Raw genomic sequence first — 20,327 nt, forward strand, 5'->3', positions numbered from 1 at the left:
CAATAGCTTGAGGGGTTTTGTGGTCCCTTGGAGATTTCTTTGCTTGTTTACTTCTGGGTGGGGGAGATTAAAGGAGGTTTATCATTTATAGGAAGGGGAGCTCTAGGGAGGCTAGGATATAGAGGTAAGCTGAGAGATCCTTCTGTGGAATGTAAATTGCAAGTTTTGTATAGTTGTGGATTATCCTTCAATAAAAAGAAAGCTTGGACAGAATGTATTTCACTCCATTTGCCTTCCCTTTTATAGAAAAAGCCAAGCTTCAGGGTAGTCTTGCAATTTATACTTCACTCAGGTGGCCATTTTTCCCCATCATAGAGAGAGTATTGGGTCTAGGCCATAGTGCAGAAAAAAATAAGCCATTTCTTTTTCAGAGTTTGCAGATCAAATTGGTCCCAATGGCTTAGGATAAATTTCAAGGGTGAGGTTGTTGATGCCTGAGTGTTTCCCATCTGAAACAAAAAAAACACCTGCAGTTTTGGTCTTTTTTTTTTCTTCCCCTGCCGAAGAACCCACAGTGGTACCTGGACACTGCTGTTCGGAAAAGATGCACTCACCAAAGCAACAGCAGAAACACTGCCTTTCCTCTTAGACCACAAAGAGGACTGAGGAAGGTTGGATTTAATGGCCCTTATTGGTGGATTATCAAAAACCACACCCTTGCCTTTCCTCTTAGACCATAAAGAGGACCAAGGAAGGTCAAATTTAGTGGTCTTTACTGACACATTCTTGAAAAGCTGTAAGAGTCTTAAGCATTTTCTCCTGTTGGTAGTGGGACCTAACCCTTGTCTTTTAGAGATGATATGCCTTAAAATGCAGTGGAGGGCCAAAATGAGGGAGGGAAGGAATCTACAGGGTTGGAAGAGTGATGCCTTTTGTCCTCATTTCTCATCATATGAATAGGAAGGATATCCCCCTAATTTTGCGGTCTATAATTTCTGAGGCTCCACATATCTTAGCTTTTGGAATAGCCTTTGTTAGACCTGCTAGTCTGAGGAGGGATCCTAAAATTCCAGATAGTACCCCCCACGATAGGGCTTCGAGCAAAAATTATGTCTTTCTGATTGGTGAGCCAGAGTGCCTAAATAAGGGAACAGAGTCCACAAATTTACATTAGAAATCATCCTTATAGGAGAAACTAGAAGAGCACCAGGAACAGGGAGTGGTTTTTGGAAGCAGGACTAGTGTCAGAGAAGACGGGTGGGAGGAAGTTTGTCTGACAAGTGTTAGGACCCAGGAGGCAAGGGTCAGGATACATAGGGTAGGTGGGCAAGTCTCACTTGGGTGATGTAACTTTGAGAGTCTTGCTCATGTCTGCAGGGTCAACCAACTTTTTTTCAGGATCCTGGAGCTTAATGACTTTCCTCTCTGTTGACCCTTGGCTCAGCCCAGAAGTGCAGGAAAAGCGGAACCTGGTTCCAGGCAAACCAACACTCCCAACTCCAAAGAGTTGGGGTGTTGTTATTAGAGAGCCCTTTCCCAGAAAGCCTGACACCCATATCTTTAATCCAGTGGCCACATTAATCACTGTTAACTGGCCAACAGGTGCTCAGTGTTTAACCCCCAAAATTCTAAGGAAAAATAGAACAGAATAGCAAGCAAAAGGGGTCCAGTGATACTCACCATGTGGCAATGTCCTAGATGAGCCCCCAAGACATGTCTGGAGTTTGTTTCTGCTGGTGGGTTCGTGGTAATGCTGACTTCAAGAATGAAGCCATTGACCTTCGTGGTGAGTGTTACAGCTCTTAAAGATGGCACAGACCCAAAGAGTGAGCAGTAGCAACGTTTATTGTGAAGAGTGAAAGGAGAAAGCTTTCACAGTGTGGAAGGGGACTCAAGCAGGTTGCTGCTGCTGGCTGGGGTGGTCCGCTTTTATTTTCTTATTGGCCTCTCCCATGTTCTGTTTCCATCCTATCAGAGTGCCCTTTTTTAAATCCTCCCTGTGATTGGTCACTTTTAGAATCCTGTTGATTGGTGCATTTTACAGAGCACTGATTGGTGCGTTTTACAGGATGCTGATTGGCAGGTTTTACAATCCTCTTGTAAGACAGGAAAGTTCCTGGCCAGGCACAGTGGCTCATGCCTGTAATCCCAACACTTTGGGAGGCTGAGGTGGGTGGATCACAAGGTCAGGAGATTGAGACCATCCTGGCTAACATGGTGAAACCCCATCTCTACTAAAAATGCAAAAAAATTAGCTGGGCATGGTGGCAGGCACCTGTAGTCCCAGCTACTCAGGAGGCTGAGGCAGGAGAATGGCATGAGCCTGGGAGGCAGAGTTTGCAGTGAGTTGAGATCATGCCTGGGCACTCCAGCCTGAGCAATAGAGTAAGAGTCTGTTTAAAAAAAAGACAAGAACGTTCCTGATTGGTGCATTTTATAATCCTCTTGTAAGACAGAAAAGTTCCCCAAGTCCCTTCGTGACCCAAGAAGTCCAGCTGGCCTCACCTGTCACTCAATGTGTGTGGTTTGTTTTTTTGTTTCTTTGTTTTTTGTTTTTGTATTTTGGCAGCTATTGTAAAATGGATAGAGATCTTAATTTGATTCTTGGCTTGGTCATAGGTGTATAGCACAACTACTGATTTGTGGACATTGATTTTGAAACCCAAGACTTTATTAAATTCATTTATGAAATCTAGGAGTCCTTTGGGGGAAGTTTTTAGGGTTTTCTAGGCATAAGAGCATATCATGGGGAATCAGTTAGTTTTATTTCCTCTTTTTCCAATTTTGATGCTTATTTTGTTTAATTTTTTATCTTGCCTGATTGATCTGGCTATGATTTCTTCTTTTTTGGTTTCTGTTTACATGGATACCTTTTTCTACTTTCAGCCTATGTGTATTCTTAAAGGTAAAGTCTCCTTTTGGCAACATAGTATTGCATCTTGCTTTTTTAATCAATTTAGCCCTCTGTTTTTTTTTTGTTTTTAATGGATAAATTATTCCTTTTACATTCAAGGTAATTATTGATAGGTAAGGACTTAATACTGCCATCTTGTTATTTGTTTTCAGTTGTTTTGTAGATCCTTTGTTCCTTTTTTCCTTTCTTGCTGTTTTACTTTGTGATTAGTTTATTTCCTTAGCAGTATGCTTTAATTGTCTACCTGTTACTTTTGGTTTAATCATTGTTGGTTTTTGTTTTATGGAGACAATGAAACATGTGATACATTTTATTAAAAATATATTATGGTTTTAACAAGCTATTAAAGTTGATAATGATGTAATTTTGAGCATATAAGGTCCCATACTTTTATGTCAATCCTTCCCTACACATGCAATTTTTGATGTCATATTTGTATCATTTTATATTGTGTGTCTTTTAAGCTAATGTGGTCATTATATTTTTATTCGGTTTGACTTTTTAACTTCAGAGTAAAGATATAAATGAATTATTTACCACATACTGCCAGCATTAAAATAGTCTCAGTTTGACTGTGTACTTACTAATAGCAATAAGTTTTATCTTCCATATGTTTTTATGTTACTAATACAACTCTTTTCTTCCAGCTTCAAAGACTCACTTTAGCATTTTTTTTAATAACACAGGTGTGAGTAAATTTCTCAGCTCTTTTTGTTTCTTGGAAAGTCTTTAAAAAATTAAAATATAGACATTTTACGTATTTATAATTTATAAATGTGTAATTTTCAAATCAGGGTATTTAGAATACCCATCACCTCAAACATTTGCCATTTTTTTCTGTTAGGAACTTTCCAAATCATCTGTTTTAGAAATATACAGTATACTGTTATAATTATAGTCACCCTATTATTTTATGCAACTTTGGAACTTATTTTTCTATATAACAGTCTGTTTTTACCCATTCACCAACCTTTCATTATCCCCAACACACTCTTCTCAGCTCTGGTATCTATTATTTCAATCTCTACCCCATGAGATAGATTTTTTTAGTTCCCTCATATGTGGAAGAATACGTGATACTTGTCTTTCTGAGACTGGCTTATTTTACTTAGCACAGTGATTTCCAATTCCCTATGTGTTGCTACAAATAGCAGCATTTAATATTTTTAATGGCTAAATGATATTCCATAGTGTGTATATATATATATGCCACATTTTCTTTATACATATATATACACACATATATATATGGCAAATGACAAATGTTTGAGGTGATGGGTATTCTAAATACCCTGATTTGAACATTACACATCTATAAATTATAAATATGTAAAATGTCTATATTTAATATTTTAAGACTTTCCTAGAAACAAAAAGAGCTGAGAAATTTATTCATCACCGCACCTGTGTTATAAAAAGTGCTAAAGTGAGTCTTTGAAGCTGAAAGAAAAGAGTTGTATTAGTAACATAGAAACATATGGAAGATAAAATATGTGTATATATATATATACACCATATATATATAGATCTACATATACCCAATATAGGTGTATATATATATATACACACACACACCACATTTTCTTTATACATTCACTAATTGATGGAAAATTGGATTCACTTTATATCTTGGCTGTTTTGAATAGTGCTGTAGCAACATATGGGTGCAAATATCTTTTTCATATACTGATTTTCCTCCCCTTTTTGGTAAATGCTCATTAATGAAATTGTTGAATTATATTGTAGTTCTATTTTCAGTGTTTTGAAAAATCTCCGTACTGTTTTTCATAGAAGTTGTACAAACGTACTGTCTTCCCAGCGGTGCACGATTTTCCTTTGCCTTCCATCCTTAACCAACATCTTTTTTTTTTTTTTTTTTTTTTTTTTTTGCGATGGAGTTTCACTTCTGTTGCCCAGGGTGGAGTGCAGTGGTGCAATCTCAGCTCACCACAACCTCCGCCTGCTGAGTTCAAGCAATTCTCCTGCCTCAGCCTCCCGAGATGCCGGGGTTACAATATATTTTGGGGTTGTTAATTTGTCTTCTCTTGACAAATATTTATTCAGATAATTTTCTTACTTTTTAGTAGAACTGTTACTATTTTTATTTTTCTGTTGAGTTATTTGAGTTCCTTGAATGTTATTAATATTAGTTCCTTGTTGGACAAATAGTTTAGAAATATTTTCCATCTTTCAGCAAGTTGTCTTCTCACTTGTTGACTGTTTCCTTCACTCTGCAGAAGTTACTGAGTTCAATGTAGTCTTATTTATCTATTTTTGGTTTTGTCACCTGTGCTTTTAAAGTCCAGCTGGGCACAGTTGCTAACACCTCTACTCTTAGAACTTTGAGAGGCTAAGGTGGTGGATCAGTTGAGGCCAAGAGTTTGAGATCAACCTGGGCAACATGACAAAACCATGCCTGTACTAAAAAAATAAAAACTAGCTGGGCATGATGGTTCATGTCTGTACTCCCAGCTACTCAGTAGGCTGAGGCAGGAGAATCTCTTGAAGCCAAAAAGTGGAAGTTGCAGTGAGCCGAGATGATACCACTGCACTCCAGCCTGGGTGACAGAACAAGACTCTGCCTTCAAAATAAATAAATAAATAAATAAAGTCTTAGCCATAAAATATTTGCCTAAAACATTGTCTTCACATGTTTTTTCTATGTCTTCTTTTAGTAGTTTTATAGTTTCAGGTATGTTTAAGACTTTAATCTACTTTAAATGGTGAAAGACAGGGGCCTATGTTTTATTTATTGATTTTTGCAAATAGATGTTCAGTTTACTCAGAACTGTTTGTTGAAGGGACTGTTCATTACCTAGCGTGTGTTCTTGACACTTTTGTCAAAATTCAGCTGGCTGTGAATACATAGATTTATTTCTGGGTTCTCTATTCTGTCCCATTAATCCATGTGTCTGTTTTCACACCATTACTGTGCTTTCTTGGATGATAGCTTTGCAATATATTTTGAAGTCAGGTAGTGTAATAACTCCAGTTTTACTCTTTTTGCTTAATACCACTTTAACTATTTGGGGTCTTTTATGGTTACAAACAACTACAGGAGTTTTTTTTTAATTTCTGAGAAGAATGTCATTGATATTTTGATAGGGATTGCATTGAGTTATTTGGTTGCTTTGCATTGTGTGGTGATTTTAACATTAACTTTTCCCATTCATGAGGGTAGGATATCTTTCCATTTTTTGGTGTGTCCTCTAATTTTTTTTTTTTTACTAATAGGGTACAGAATAAATGTTGAGTTAGCAGGCATGAACGCAATATAAATCTCCTTGTACATCTTCATCAGAGCTATTGGGTGATGAGGTGTATTGTCAATGAGCAGTAAGATTTTGACAGAAATCATTTTTTTTCTGAGCAGTAAGTCACAATAGTGAGCTTAAAATATTCAGTAAACAATGTTGTAAATGTATTTGTTGTCCTCCAGGCTTTGTTGTTCCATTTATAGAGCACAATCTCAGTAGAGTTAGCATCATTCATAAGGACTCTAGAATCTTAAGAATGGTGAATGAACAATGACTTCAACTTAAAGCCAACATCTATCTGCATTAGCACCTAACAAGGTTGCCTGATAATTGAAGCTTTGAAGCCAGACTGACTTCTGTCTAACTTTTGAAAGTCCTGGATGGCATTTTCGCTGAACAAAAAGCTGTTTCATCTAAACTGAAAATTTGTTTTGTTGTGTAATACCATCATCAATTATTTAAGCTAGATCTCCACAACTTGCTGCAACTTTCACACCAGCACTTGCTACTTCACCTTACACTTTTGTTTTATAGACATGACTTCGTTTTATAGATATGACTTCTTTCCTTAAGCTCTATGAACTGATCACTAGTAAGCTTTGGCTTAAGAAAATGCTGGAGCGAGTTTGATCTTCTATCTTGACCACTATAACATTGCAGTAAGCTTGTTTCACTTTCTTATCATTCATGTATTCATATATTCACTGGAGTAGCACTTTTAATTTCCTTCAGTTATTCTTCATTTACAACTTGGCTTACTGTTTAGCACAAGAGGCCTAGTTTTTATTGTATTTCAACTTTAGACATGCCTACCTCACTAAGCTTAATCATTTATAGCTTTCTATTTAAAGTGAGAGATATGTCATTCTTCTTTGCAGCTGAATACTCGGGGGCCATTGTAGGGTTAATAATTGGCGTGATTTTAATATTTTTTTTTCTCAGGGATTAAGGAGGTCTGGGAAGAGGAAGTGAGGTGGCAATATGACTAGATAGTGAAGCAGTTAGAACGTATACAACATTCATCAGTTAAATTCACCATCTTATATGTGCATAGTTTATGGCATTAGTAAACAATTACAATAGTAAGATCAAAAGTAAATCATCACAACAGGTATAATAATATTGGGAGTTTTAAGTACTGCATGATAGGATTTGACTCTGTTCCCATCCAAATCCTATCTTGAATTGTAGCTCCCACAATTCGCATGTATTGTGGGAGGAACCCAGTGGAAGGCAATTGAATCATGGGGACAGGCCTTTTCTGTGATAGTCAGTAATTTTCACAAGATATAACGGTTTTATGAAGTGGATTTCCCTGCACAATCTCTCTTCTCTTGTCTGCGGCCATGTTAAGACATGTCTTTCACCTTCTACCATGATTGTGAGCCCTCCCCAGCCATGTGAAACTGTGAGTCCATTAAACCTCTTTCTTTTGTAAGTTGCCCAGTCTTGGGTGTGTCTTTATTAGCAGTGTGAAAACAGACTAATGCACTACGTAATTACCCAAATGTGATAGAAAGGCATAAAGTGATCACATGACTTTGAAATAATGGCACCAGGAGGCATGCTCAACACAGGTTTGGCGTGTCTATACAATTGGTAAAAAATGAAGTATCTAGGAAGTATGGTAAAGGGTAATACAATGCAGTGTGCCTGCATATGAGATTGCCACCCAGTTGAATAGTTAATGTGTTTGATAAAGACCTTTGGGCACATTTACATATGAAGTCTTTAACTGGTTAGAAAAATTAATCGTGGAAGAAAACAGTGTAAGATAACTTTTCCTGTAGTGAATCTCTTTAACATGACAGGGTAGTGTTCAACAAATAGTCTCTTCGTGTGTGCAAACATTTCCAAAGGTATTGTTATCATAATGTTGAGTGCCGCCTTTTCTCAGCATTGTAGTAAGAACATTTGAACATTACAGAAAGGCTTCAGGAATTGGAAAACCTTAACATTAAATAATTGGAAAACAGAAACACCATGTACCTGTTGGCTTGAAGAAGTTTCAACAAACTTTTTCTATAAAATGTAGAAAGTAAATATTTCAGGTTTTGTAGGCTAAATTGACCTTTTTCATTGTAAGGCTGATAGACTTTTGTGTGGTTGGTTTTACATTTAAATTTATAAAAAATCATTTTTAGCTTAGAGGTTTTGTGGAAACAGACAGTGGGCCAGATTTGGCTCATGACCTGTAGTTTGTTCACCATTCATCTAAAGTGTTCAATAAGCATTTTGTTGTATTTGCTTTGTCATGTAAATAGCCAGCACTTCATCTCCTTTTCTTAAAAAGGTATCATTCGGTGCTCAAAAATTAACAGTTAAAATCAAAAGGTATATATTTCTGCTCGACCTAGCAAAGGTTAATATGAACAAAATGCCATAAATACTAATAAGAATGATAATATGGTAATCATTCATTCATTCCTCATTTTGATGTCATATTGTTTGAGAAATTCTTAAGATTTTTAAATGTGTTACATTTTTAAGGTTCCTGTTACATAATATAAAATGTGTTAATGCAATACAAAATTCCCTTAATGTGAATTTTTAAGTGTTATTTTAAGTTCAGAGGTATATGTGCAGGATATGCAGGTTTGTAACACAGGTAAATGTGTGTAATGAGTGTGTTGTACAGATTATTTCATCGCCCAGGAATTAAGCCTAGTATTTATTAGTTAGTTTCCTGATCTCCCTCCTTCTACTCTCCACCCTCCAATAGGCCCCAGTGTGTGTTTTTCCCCTCTATGTGTCCATATGTTCTCATGATTTAGCTCCCCTATATATTTGTTTTTTTTTTTTTTTTTTTTTTTTTGAGACGGAGTCATGCTCTGTCGCCCAGGCTGGAGTGCAGTGGCCAGATCTCAGCTCACTGCAAGCTCCACATCCCGGGTACACGCCATTCTCCTGCCTCAGCCTCCCAAGTAGCTGGGACTACAGGCACCCGCCACTTCGCCCGGCTAGTTTTTTTTTGTATTTTTTAGTAGAGACAGGGTTTCACCGTGTTAGCCAGGATGGTCTCGATCTCCTGACCTCATGATCCGCCCGTCTCGGCCTCCCAAAGTGCTGGGATTACAGGCTTGAGCCACCGCGCCCGGCCTTAGCTCCCCTATATAAATAAAAGCATACAATATTTGGTTTACTGGCACTATGTTAGTTGGCTAAGGATAATAGCCTCCAGCTTCGTCCATGTCCCTGTAAAGACATGCTCTCATTCTTTTTTGTGGCTGCATAGTATTCCATGGTGTATATGTAACACATTTCTTTATCCAGGCTATCATTGATGGGCATTTACATTGATTCTATGTCTTTCCTATTGTGAATAATGTTGCAATGAACTTATGGATACATGTGTCTTTATAACAGAATGATTTATGTTCCTTTGGGTGTATACCCAGTAATGAAATTGCTGAGTCAAATGGCATTTCTGTTTTATTGGCTTTCAGTAATTGCCACACTGTCTTTCATAATGGTTTAACTAATTTATGTTCCTACCAACAGTGTAAAGTGTGCCGTTTTCTCCTCAACCTCTCTAGCATCTCTTATTTTTTGACTTTGTAGTAATAGCCATGCTAAGTGGTGTTAGATGGCATTTCCTTATGGATTTGCATTTCTATTAGAGAATCAGTGATGTTGAAATTTTTTTCATATAATGTTTGGCCACATGCATGTCTTCTAATGAGAAGTGCCAGCTGGATGCGGTGGCTTATGCCTGTATTCCCAGAATTTTGGGAGGCTGAGTTGAACAGATCACTTGAGGTCAGGAGTTCGCAAGCAGCCTGGCCAACATGATGAAACCCGAACTCTACAGAGATTTTTTTAAAAAAATTAGCTGGGTGTGATGGTGCGTGCCTGTAGTCCCTGCTACTTGGGAGCCTGAAGCATGAGAATTACTTGAACCCAGGAGGTGGAGGTTGCCTTGAGCCAAGATCACACCACTGCAGTACAGCCTGGGCAACAGAGTGAGACTCTGTCTCAAAACAAACAAACAAAGAAACAAAAACCCTCTTGGTTCATATCCTTTGCTCACTTTTTAATGACTTTTTTTGTTTTGTTTTGTTTTCCCTTGGAAATTCACTGAAGTTCCTTATGGGTGCTGGATATTAGAACTTTGTCAGGTACTTAGTTTGCAAAAAATTTTTATTCCATTCTGTAGGTTGTCTATTTACTCTGCTTATAGTTTCTTTTGCTGTGCAGAGTTCTTTAGCTTAATTAGATCCCATTTGTCAATTTTTGTTTTAGTAGCAATTGCTTTTTGCATCTTTTTAAAATAAAATATTGGTCTGTGCCTATGTCCTAAATGGTATTGCCTAGGTCATATTCCAAGACTTTCATAGTTTTGGGTTTTACATCTATGTCTTTAATCTATCTTGAGTTAAATTTTTATACATTGTTTAAGAAAGGAGTGCAGTTTTTACTTTCTGCATATGTCTATCATAGGTCTAGCTAGACATTTCTGCATATGTCTAGCATATGCAGAAAGTTACAGATTAGATAGTTAGAGGTGTACAGTCTTCTTTCTGGGCTCTCTATTATGTTCCATTGGTCTGTGTGTCTGTTTGTACCAGTTCTGTGCTGTTTTGTTTACTGTAGCCCTCTAGTCAAAGATTTGTCAAAGTTAAAGATTTGTCAAAGATTAGACAGTGATAAGTGTCAAAGATTAGATAGTTATAAGTGTGCAGTCTTCTTTCTGGGTTCTCTATTATGTTCCATTGGTCTATGTGTCCATTAGTGTACCAGTTCCATGCTGTTTTTTTTACTGTAGCCCTGTAGTATAGTTTGAAGTCAGGTAGCATGATGCCTCCAGCTTTGTTCTTTTTGTTTACAATTGCCTTGGCTATTTGGGCCCATTTTTGCTTCCATATGAATTTTAAAACAGTTTTTTTGTAGTTCTTTGAAAATTTTCAATGGCAGTTTAATGGGAATAGCATTTAATCTATAAACTACTTTAGGCAGTATGGCCATTTTAATGCAAAATCCATGGGATTTTTTTCCATTTGTTTGTATCACCTCCAATTTCTCTGAGCACCAGTTTGTAGTTCTTATACAGATCTTTGACTTTCCTTGTTAGCTGTATTCCTAGGTCATTGTAAAATGTAACATTACAGTGAAATCAAAAACTAAAATAGACTTTTCTCAGTATGACATAGTGAATCAATTTCAAGCAAATTAGAGCTTTTTTCCTAGTCAAGAATTGAAGGAATTTATTCCCTTTCATTCTCCATCCTTTGTTTCAAAAAAAGACCATTTTGAATGGCTTTATCATAGGGACTACTTGAGGAAGTGGACCCTGCTAATAAAGATAGATTATTTCATCATCCAGCAATTAAACCTAGTATCCATTTGTTATTTTTCCTGATCCTGTCCCTCTAATAAGCCCCAGTATATGTTGCTCCCCTCTGTGTATTCATGTGTTCTCATCATTTAGTTCCCACTTATTAGTGAGAACATGCAGTATTTGGTTTTCTGTTCTTGTGTTAGTTGGTTAAGGATACCCTGGTGTGGGTAGTATTCAGCCAGAGCCTTGGGAAGAATGGGCTGCATTTGCATGTGGCTTGTTGCTGTGGCAATTTCTTCAATAGCCTTTACTCCAAGTACAGCAAGAATGAGGGCAAGAGGCAGGAGGTGAACCTACTCAGCTTCCATTGGTGGTGCAGCTTTCTTCTTGAAACCCCCTGCTGCTGTCTTACCAGCACATTTGCGCATGTTTGTTTTTATGGAACACCTTGCAACTTCCATAGAACTGTTTGCCTTACAGGTTCTTTCAGCTGCAGCAGCTGTTGGAGTCTCCATTGCCTCTGGTGCACCAATCAGAGGCATGCTTTCAGCCTAGAATAGATGAGAATGGGAAGCAGGGAGAGTTAGTGGTTTTGGGGAGCAAGGTGTAGCTACAGGACTGCCATAGTAGTAAGTCTTCATCTCTTGAACTTCAAGGATTAGAGTTAAAGAAGTATTGGATAAAATTACTGCCATTAAGGAGTCACAATTTCCTTCATTAAATTTGTGTTTTCAAGTATTGTTTTAAATATTGCCAATAGTTTTTTTTTTTAATTTATAGTACATTTTCTTTTTCTTACAACCAACTTAATTTAGCAATTTTGTTTTCTGCAAAGGCCAGAAAGTAAACATTTTAGGTTTTGTGAACCATATATCTTTGTTCAAGTACTCAATCCTGCCATTTTAGTGTAAAAGCAGCTACAGACAATATTTGTGGACATGGATGTTTTCCTATGAAAATCTATTTGTGGACAGTGAAATTTGAAATTTATGTAATTTTTATTTTTTACAAGTATTCTTTCTTTCAATCATTTAAAAATGTAGAAGCTATCCTTACCTTATAGGCCATTCAGAATAATTTTTTGAGCTGTGGTTTTCTAACTCCTGGTCTGCTTTGTTACCTGTCCTAGGGATCTATGGAATTTTGAACTTGACAGTAATGATTTGGAATCTAGTGGGAGAAATTCCTAAGCAGCAAAGCATTCAAGATGTGGTCTAACTGCCTATCCTAACATGTGTGAACAAGGAAATGACCTGAAACTAAAACTAATACAATATTTTAAAGGGAAGCACAGTGTAAAACTTTCAATGTCATAGAAATGAAAAGCCGATTTTTAAGGGAGCAATTCAAGCCAGGGGCAAAAACTTGCATATCTAAAAGGAAAGCAAGTGCTGATGACCAAGATAATGGTGAAAAGGCCTGAAAGGCATTTCAGAGAATTTTGTGGCACCCCTCCCATCTTTGGCCTGGATTCCTAGAGGACAGAATCACTTCATAGGCCACACCAGGGCTCCTGATGTCTTTCACAGCTTGTGACAATTCCCCTTGAATCCCAGTTGCTCCAGCTCTAGCTATGACTCAAAGGAGGTCAGGTACTGCTTAGGCCACTGCTTCACAGGGTGCAAACCAAAAACCTTAGTGGCTTCCATGTGATGTTAAGCCTGTGAGTGCAGAGTGCAAAAGTTGAGTCTTGGGAGCCTCCACCTAGACTTCAGAGGCTTTATGAAAAAGCCTGGATGTCCAGGCAGAAGACTTCTGCAGAGGCAGAACTCTCATGGAGAACCTCTACCAGGTACATGCAGAGGGGGAGATGGGGAGTTGGATCCCCCACACAGAGTCCCCACTGGGGCACTGTCTAGTGGAGCTCTGAGAAGGGAACTACCATCTTCCAGAGCCCAGAATCATAGATCCACCATCAGCCTGAACCCTGCATCTGGAAACGGCACAAGCACTCAACACTAACCCTTGAGAGCAGCTGTGTAGGCAAAGCCACAGGGACAGAGCTGCCCAAAGCCTTGGGGGCCAACACCTTGCATCAGCGTGTCCTGGATGTCCAGTATGTCCTGGGACATGCAGTTAAAGAAGACTATTTTTTGGAGCTTCAAGGTTTAGTGACTGCCCTACTGAGTTTTGAATTTGCATGAGGTCTTTAGCCCCTTTCTTTTGCCCAGTTTCTCCATTTTGAAATGGGACCCTTTACCCAATTTCTGTACCTTTATTGTATCCTCAGAGTAACTAACTTGATTTTGATTTTACATGCTCCTACGCAGATGCAACTAGACTATAAGACTTTGTGCCCTGGACAGTTAATGCTATAATAAGTTAAGACCTTGGGGGACTATTTGGAAGGAATGATTGCCTTTGGCAATATAAGAAGGTCATGATAGTTGAATGTGGAATAGTAAGCCCTAATGTTGGAGGTGGGGCCTAGTGCAATTGGCTCATGAGGGTGGTTTCTTCTGAACGGTTTAACACCATTTTCCTTGTCGTCATGATAGTGAGTGAGTTCTGATGGCATCTCATTGTTTAAAAGCATGTAGTACTCTCTCACCCCATTCCTTCTGCTCCAACAATGTGAAGTGCTAGATGCCTCTTCAACCTCCATCATGGTTTTAAGTTTCCTGGGGTCACCACAGAAGTGAAGCAGATGCCAGCTTCATGCTTTTTGTACAGCTTATGTAACTGTGAGCCAATGAATTCTCTTTTCTTTATAAATTACCCAGTCTCAACTATTTCCATATAGCAGTATAAGAACAGACTAATATATTCATCATCTTTATTTAGTTTCTGAACAGTTTTAAACTCCCAAAGAAAGACAGTACACATCAGTGGTTACCCCCTTCTCTTTCTTACCCCAAACTCTTGTAACCATTAGTCTACTCTTTGTGGGTATGAATTTCTCTATTTTGGCCCTCTCTCATGCATGAGATTATCCAATATATGGTCATTTATGATGGATTTATTTCAGTTAGCAAAATATTTAAAAGTTTAACCCCATTGCAGTAGGTGCCTATTCTTTTTATTTCCAAGTTATATCATTATAAAAATATACCACATTTTACTCATCTATACATCTGTTCATGGATGTTTGAGTGGTTTCTATCTTTTGGCTACTGTGAATAATATTGCTATGGTAGTTTTTTTTTTAATAAAAACTTCTATTAGAGCATAACATTTATACAGAAACATGTACAACTTGATGCATATTCACAAAACACAGATGCTTATGTAACCAGCACACAGGACCAAAAGCAGAATACTACTCTTCAGTGCTACATGTTCTGTTCTTATTGCTTTCTATGTGGTATTTTCACAAATTGTCTCATTTTATTTTATTATTTTATTTCAAGACTGAGTCTCATTCTGTCGCCCAGGCTAGAGTGCAGTGGTGCAATCTCAGCTCACTGTAACCTCAGCCTCCCAGGTTCAAGCGATTCTCCTGCCTCAGCTTCCTAAGTAGCTGGGATTACAGGTGCACGCCACCATGCCTGGCTATTTTTTTTTTGTATTTTTAGTAGAGACGGTGTTTCATCGTGTTAGCCAGGATGATCTTGATCTCCTGACCTTGTGATCTGCCCGCCTCGGCCTCCCAAAGTGCTGGGATTACAGGCATAAGCCACCGCGCCCAGCTGAATTGTCTCTTTATAAAAGACCAAGAAGCAGTGTACCTGAGTCTGTAGTGGTAAAACCCTGAATTAGTGCCTTAAGAACAAGGATCCATGGAGTTTATCTAATAACTGACTGTTTCTAATCCATCATCTCAAAAAGAAGCCTAGATCATGTGCTTTAAAAGAGGAGGTGTTGGAGTAGGAGCTTTATGCTGAACAGATTGGCTGAACATACATATTCATTAAATTACAAGAGGAGCTGTGAATATCCATGAAGGTGCTCCTGATGCATGCATATTGAACAAACATGCATGTTACATATCACCTATGTTCATCATCATGGGGTGAAGACTTAACATTTAAATATATTACAATTAGGCTTTATGCAGAAAAGAGTCTTTTTAGGACATGAAGGCAATCAAGTAGGTAACCACTGTAAACCAGAATCAGTCCATGTTGGTAGTCTTATCAGGAGAAAGTTACTGAAATGAGTCCTTTGTGCAATCAAAACTGTAGTTATCACTGGTGGAACAGTGGATTAGTCACTGTCTGTGACTAGATGAATTGTAATGAGCTGGATGAGGTGTAAATGTTTTATTATTGCTTATGTCAAGGCCAGTGGTTGTTTAGCTGCTAGAGGAAAACAAAACCTTGTGGTAGTTATAACGTAGTTTTTCTTTAAGTGTAAGGATGTAAGTATAAGTATAATCCCTGTCTGGCAGGGCCTTCAGTCTTGTGTATAATTTAGTATCTTATTGCCATTAAGAGTCTGTTCTGCCAATCACATAATCTCTGTTTTAACATTAATGCTGGCCAGGTGTGGTGGCTCACACCTGTAATCGCAGCACTTTGAGAGGCCAAGGTAGGTAAATCATGAAGTAAGCAGTTCAAGACCATCTAGGCCAACATGGTGAAACCTCATCTCTATTAAAAATACAAAAATTACCTGGGCGTGTTGGCAGGTGCCTGTAATCACAGCTACTCAGGAGGCTGAGGCAGGAGAATCGCTTGAATCTGGGAGGCAGAGATTGCAGTGAGCCAAAACTGGTGCCACTGCACTCTAGCCCGGTGATAGAGTGACACCCGTCTAAAAAAAAATTTATATATATATATATATGTATATATACACAAATATATAAATGCTTGTCAGTTGTGTCTAAACTGCAAAAGAAAGGAGATATAAGAAGGTGTGTACTTGCTGCTTTTATCTGTGGATCCTCATGAGATTCCATCAGGCCTCTTCATCCCCAGCACGACAGGATGGTGGGAATCAGCATGGAGCAGCTAGCCTAAAATCACCATGACTACATCACTTTTAGGAACTAGTGCAAACCGGGAGCCAACTGTGTCATTTCAGGGCTTCACACAATGGTAGGAGCTGTGGTCTGCCTTGATACAATGTATATGTATATGTTTATGTAGTTGTATATATTTGTGTATGTATATGTGTGTATGTACATATGTATGTATGTACATATGTGTGTATGTGTGTGTATATATATGTGTGTGTGTGCGCACATGTCTATGTGTGTGTGTATAATTTTTGTTTTTACTCAAAGACCCAGGCTGATGGAATCTCTACCATTTGGGGCCTGGAGACATTTTTGATTGTCACAAATGGAGGTGACTTGGGGGTGCTTCAGTCATCTGGGAAGGAGAGGCTAGTGATGCTGCTAAACTCACCTCAAACTCAAGACCATCTGTTCACCACAGAGAGTTATCTAGCATTAAATGTCTGTGGTGTCATGATGAGAAGCCTAAGTTTAATCTCTTTGGAAGATTAGGAGTTTGTATTGATTTTTCTTTTGAATATCAAGAGACATAATTACCTTACTAATATGCCTAGATGCATCTGCTTTTTATATCCTCTAAAAATCTTAATAAAAGCCCAGTTTATGGATCTCTGGAAGAGCTCCATGCTTATTTGGTAGAAGTTTACAGAGCTCAGATAGGATCCACTCACCTAAAATTTGGCTGTCTTGGGCCAAGGTAAATAGACAACCCAGTATCCCTCACTGAAGCACAGTCCCTGTTGAGGTGCGACTTCCAGCTCACCAGTGCAAAGCCACATTTGGCAGGGCCTGACCTGCATTCCAGAGGCCCAGTGCAGGAAGCATGTGGGAGTGTCTGCTTGGAACAGGTGCTAGGGGAATCTACAGCCTGTCTGTTATTTTCCCCAAATCATGCCCCCATGAGCTGTCCGGGTTGTACTTTGGAATATTACTCCTCCCCTCTATTGCAGACAAAGTTACCAAGATGACAGTGTCATTGGTGGTCATCATGTTTGAATTAATGGGCATCTGGAGTACACTGTGCCCCTGATGGCGGCAGTCATGACCAGCAAGTGGGAGACCAATGTGTTTGGGAAAGAAGGAATCTACGAGGCACACATCCACTTAAATGGGTATCCTTTCCTTGATGTGAGGGACGAGTTCACCTACTGCACTCTGGCCATTGATGTCATATGGCCCCAGTGGGGAGACACAAAGCCGTCAGTGCTCACCCAGGATAGCATGATCATTGAGGAAGTGGAGATGCTCATCAAGGAGACCAACTACAGTGGCTTTCGCATGGTGGTCTCTGGAGACTCTGAGAGCCTCATTGGATTTTCCCAGAGGAGGGAACTGATTCTCACCATAAGTGAATAAAGGAGAGAAGCTCACATTTTATTACTAATAGGTGAATGGCAGCCTTTGTACCCCTAACATTTTATCCAAGATTTTTTAGGTGATGTGCATTAAGCTGGGGCTCTCAAACTTTCATGTGTCTCTGAGTTACTCGGGGGCCTGGCTAAAAAGCAGATTCTGATTGAACAGGTCTTGAGTGGGACCTGAAACTACATCCATCACAAGCTCCCTGTTAATGCCAATGTTGCTGGTCCCCACATCACACTGTGAGGAATAAGGCTTTAAACCCAAGTCTTGGGTAGATATTCTTAGTTGGATAGTGACTGCATGTTTGTAAGAAGCCCCCCAAACCTGCTCCTGCTAGGAGGCATGCTGATACTCCTGCCTTTCAGCAATTGTTAGCTAAAGCCTAGAAGGAAGAGAGGAAACAGCCTGGAGCGGCCTGGGCTGAGTTGTCTCAGAGACTTTCAGGCAGACCAACCAACCAGCTGAGACTGTGACTTCTCAGCTCCGGAGATTTCCCTTGCCAACACGCAAGTCTTTTACTTCACTTTATGACATGATGTCCAGTTCTACAGTTAGACGCCGTTGGGGGTAAATATGCAAAGATATCACTGGAACCAATTGCATGGAATTGTTTTCCTTCTGTGTTTGAAAAACAGTCAGCTGCCCTGAGTGGGAAGTTGTTGAGGCTGGGGAGGAGAGGATTGTCATAGGAGTTATTAAGAAATTATTTTAGACAGATAGGAAAAGAAGTCCTTGGGAAGGTGTTGTTATTTTTTTTCCTCTCTCTCTCCCTTTGAAAGCAGCTCCAGAAAAATTTCTTGTCTAATAGAAAAGCCCGGCTCTTAGGGCAGGCCAGCAAACTTTGTTATGCAAATGCCGGCCACGAGAAACTGAGTCCATGCAAGCATGGTGATTCCTGCTGTCTTGTTCTTGTCCCCACATTTGCCTGGCAACATGGCTGCCCCCACATATCCCCAAGTGTGTTGAACATCATGGCACCCTGCATTTGCATATTAAAAGGCTAGGGTGGGAGGGCTAGTTTTTTCATGGGCTACATAAATGACATCCTTGGTCAAACCAATCCTGTGGGCCTTATGCAAATCTCACACCACCTCCTCTAACCTCCTCATATAACTAGCTGTTTACTACCACACTCAGGGTTCCTTCTTTTGGCTTGGAGCCCCCTTCCCTATGTCTCTGTATGGGGGAGCTTCCTCCTTCTTTCTTGCATATTAAATTCTCCATTCCTTAAAACCATTCCACATGTGTCTGTATTCTTTTATTTAAACCAGAATGAGAGAAAGGACCCTCTAATCATTGGAGCCATATCATTTTGGTGCATTGGTTGGGAATCCAAGGTACAACATTAATCAGAGCAGTAAATATAGGAGTGAGTTTTCAATCTGTTCTAACATTTGGAAGTGCTCTTGACATATATTTCAAAATAAAATAAAACAAATCAGTATGCTTCCATCAGCCAGTTACCTATGCTTATCATTGGCTGCTGTTCTAAATACTTGGATGTGAGGCTTGCCGGTGAGAACATGGAGAACCCCCAAATACCCACGGATCATTGGGAATGTTGGCGATGTTTTAAATCAGCTTCTTTTCAGGGGGAGACCTTGCCATCTTTCAAGGCTGGGAGAAGTTCTGAGGCAACTAAGAATTTCTGGCCAGGGCACATCATGGAGTGATTCAAAGGCCTCTGGACTGGACCTAGCCTCTGAGAGCCCATATCGGTGTTGGCAGAGAATGCTCAGCTATCCTGTTGCAAAACTTTCCTTCTTTTAATATCCACAGTTTCTTACTGTCGCTGTATGTGAAATGTGATGGGCCATAGCTCAGGAAAATGCTGTTGCAATCTTCTAGGAACAGAGTTCTCCCTTTCCCATGGTGAGGTTACTCACTACTGCCTCACTGGCAAGCAAATAATATTTCTTTTTTTTTTTTTTTTTTTTTTTTTTTTTTGAGACGGAGTCTAGCTCTGCCACCCAGGCTGGAGTGCAGTGGCCAGATCTCGGCTCACTGCAAGCTCCACATCCCGGGTTCACGCCATTCTCCTGCCTCAGCCTCCCGAATATCTGGGACTACAGGCGCCTGCCACCTCGCCCGGCTAGTTTTTTTTTGTATTTTTTTTAGTAGAGACGGGGTTTCACCGTGTCAGCCAGGATGGTCTTGATCTCCTGACCTCATGATCCGCCCGTCTCGGCCTCCCAAAGTGCTGGGATTACAGGCTTGAGCCACCGCGCCCGGCCAAGCAAGTAATATTTCTAAGCCAACAGTGTCACCTGGTGGAAATAGAGATCCTCTTTATAAGCCATATTGCTGGTTCTCTGCAGTACATTGTGGCTACACGTTTTCCTTTTTACACTTTTCTACAGCTACAGTATATAGTTGGTCTGGAGATCCATTTTTTTAGGGAGGCACAGAGGTCACACAAGTCTAGGGGGTCAAATGGAAATAACAGGCACAGAACTAGGGCTGCTTGGGGAAGCATGACTGGGCCCAAATATCTAGTTCCTCTGGTACCATAGCTTGGAGGGTCACACCTACAGTTATGGGCAGCACATTTAATTGGGTGCCGTCCTAACATGGATAGATGCATCCTCCAGGAATTGGAAGAGAAAATAGTTGGAGAATAACCTTATTATTTTCTTCTCCAGCCTGGGTCACTCCTCTTTCTAGATAGGTGACATA

Source organism: Macaca nemestrina, chromosome Y (assembly GCF_043159975.1).
Source record: "Macaca nemestrina isolate mMacNem1 chromosome Y, mMacNem.hap1, whole genome shotgun sequence".
In the NCBI taxonomy this organism is placed as follows: Eukaryota; Metazoa; Chordata; class Mammalia; order Primates; family Cercopithecidae; genus Macaca; species Macaca nemestrina.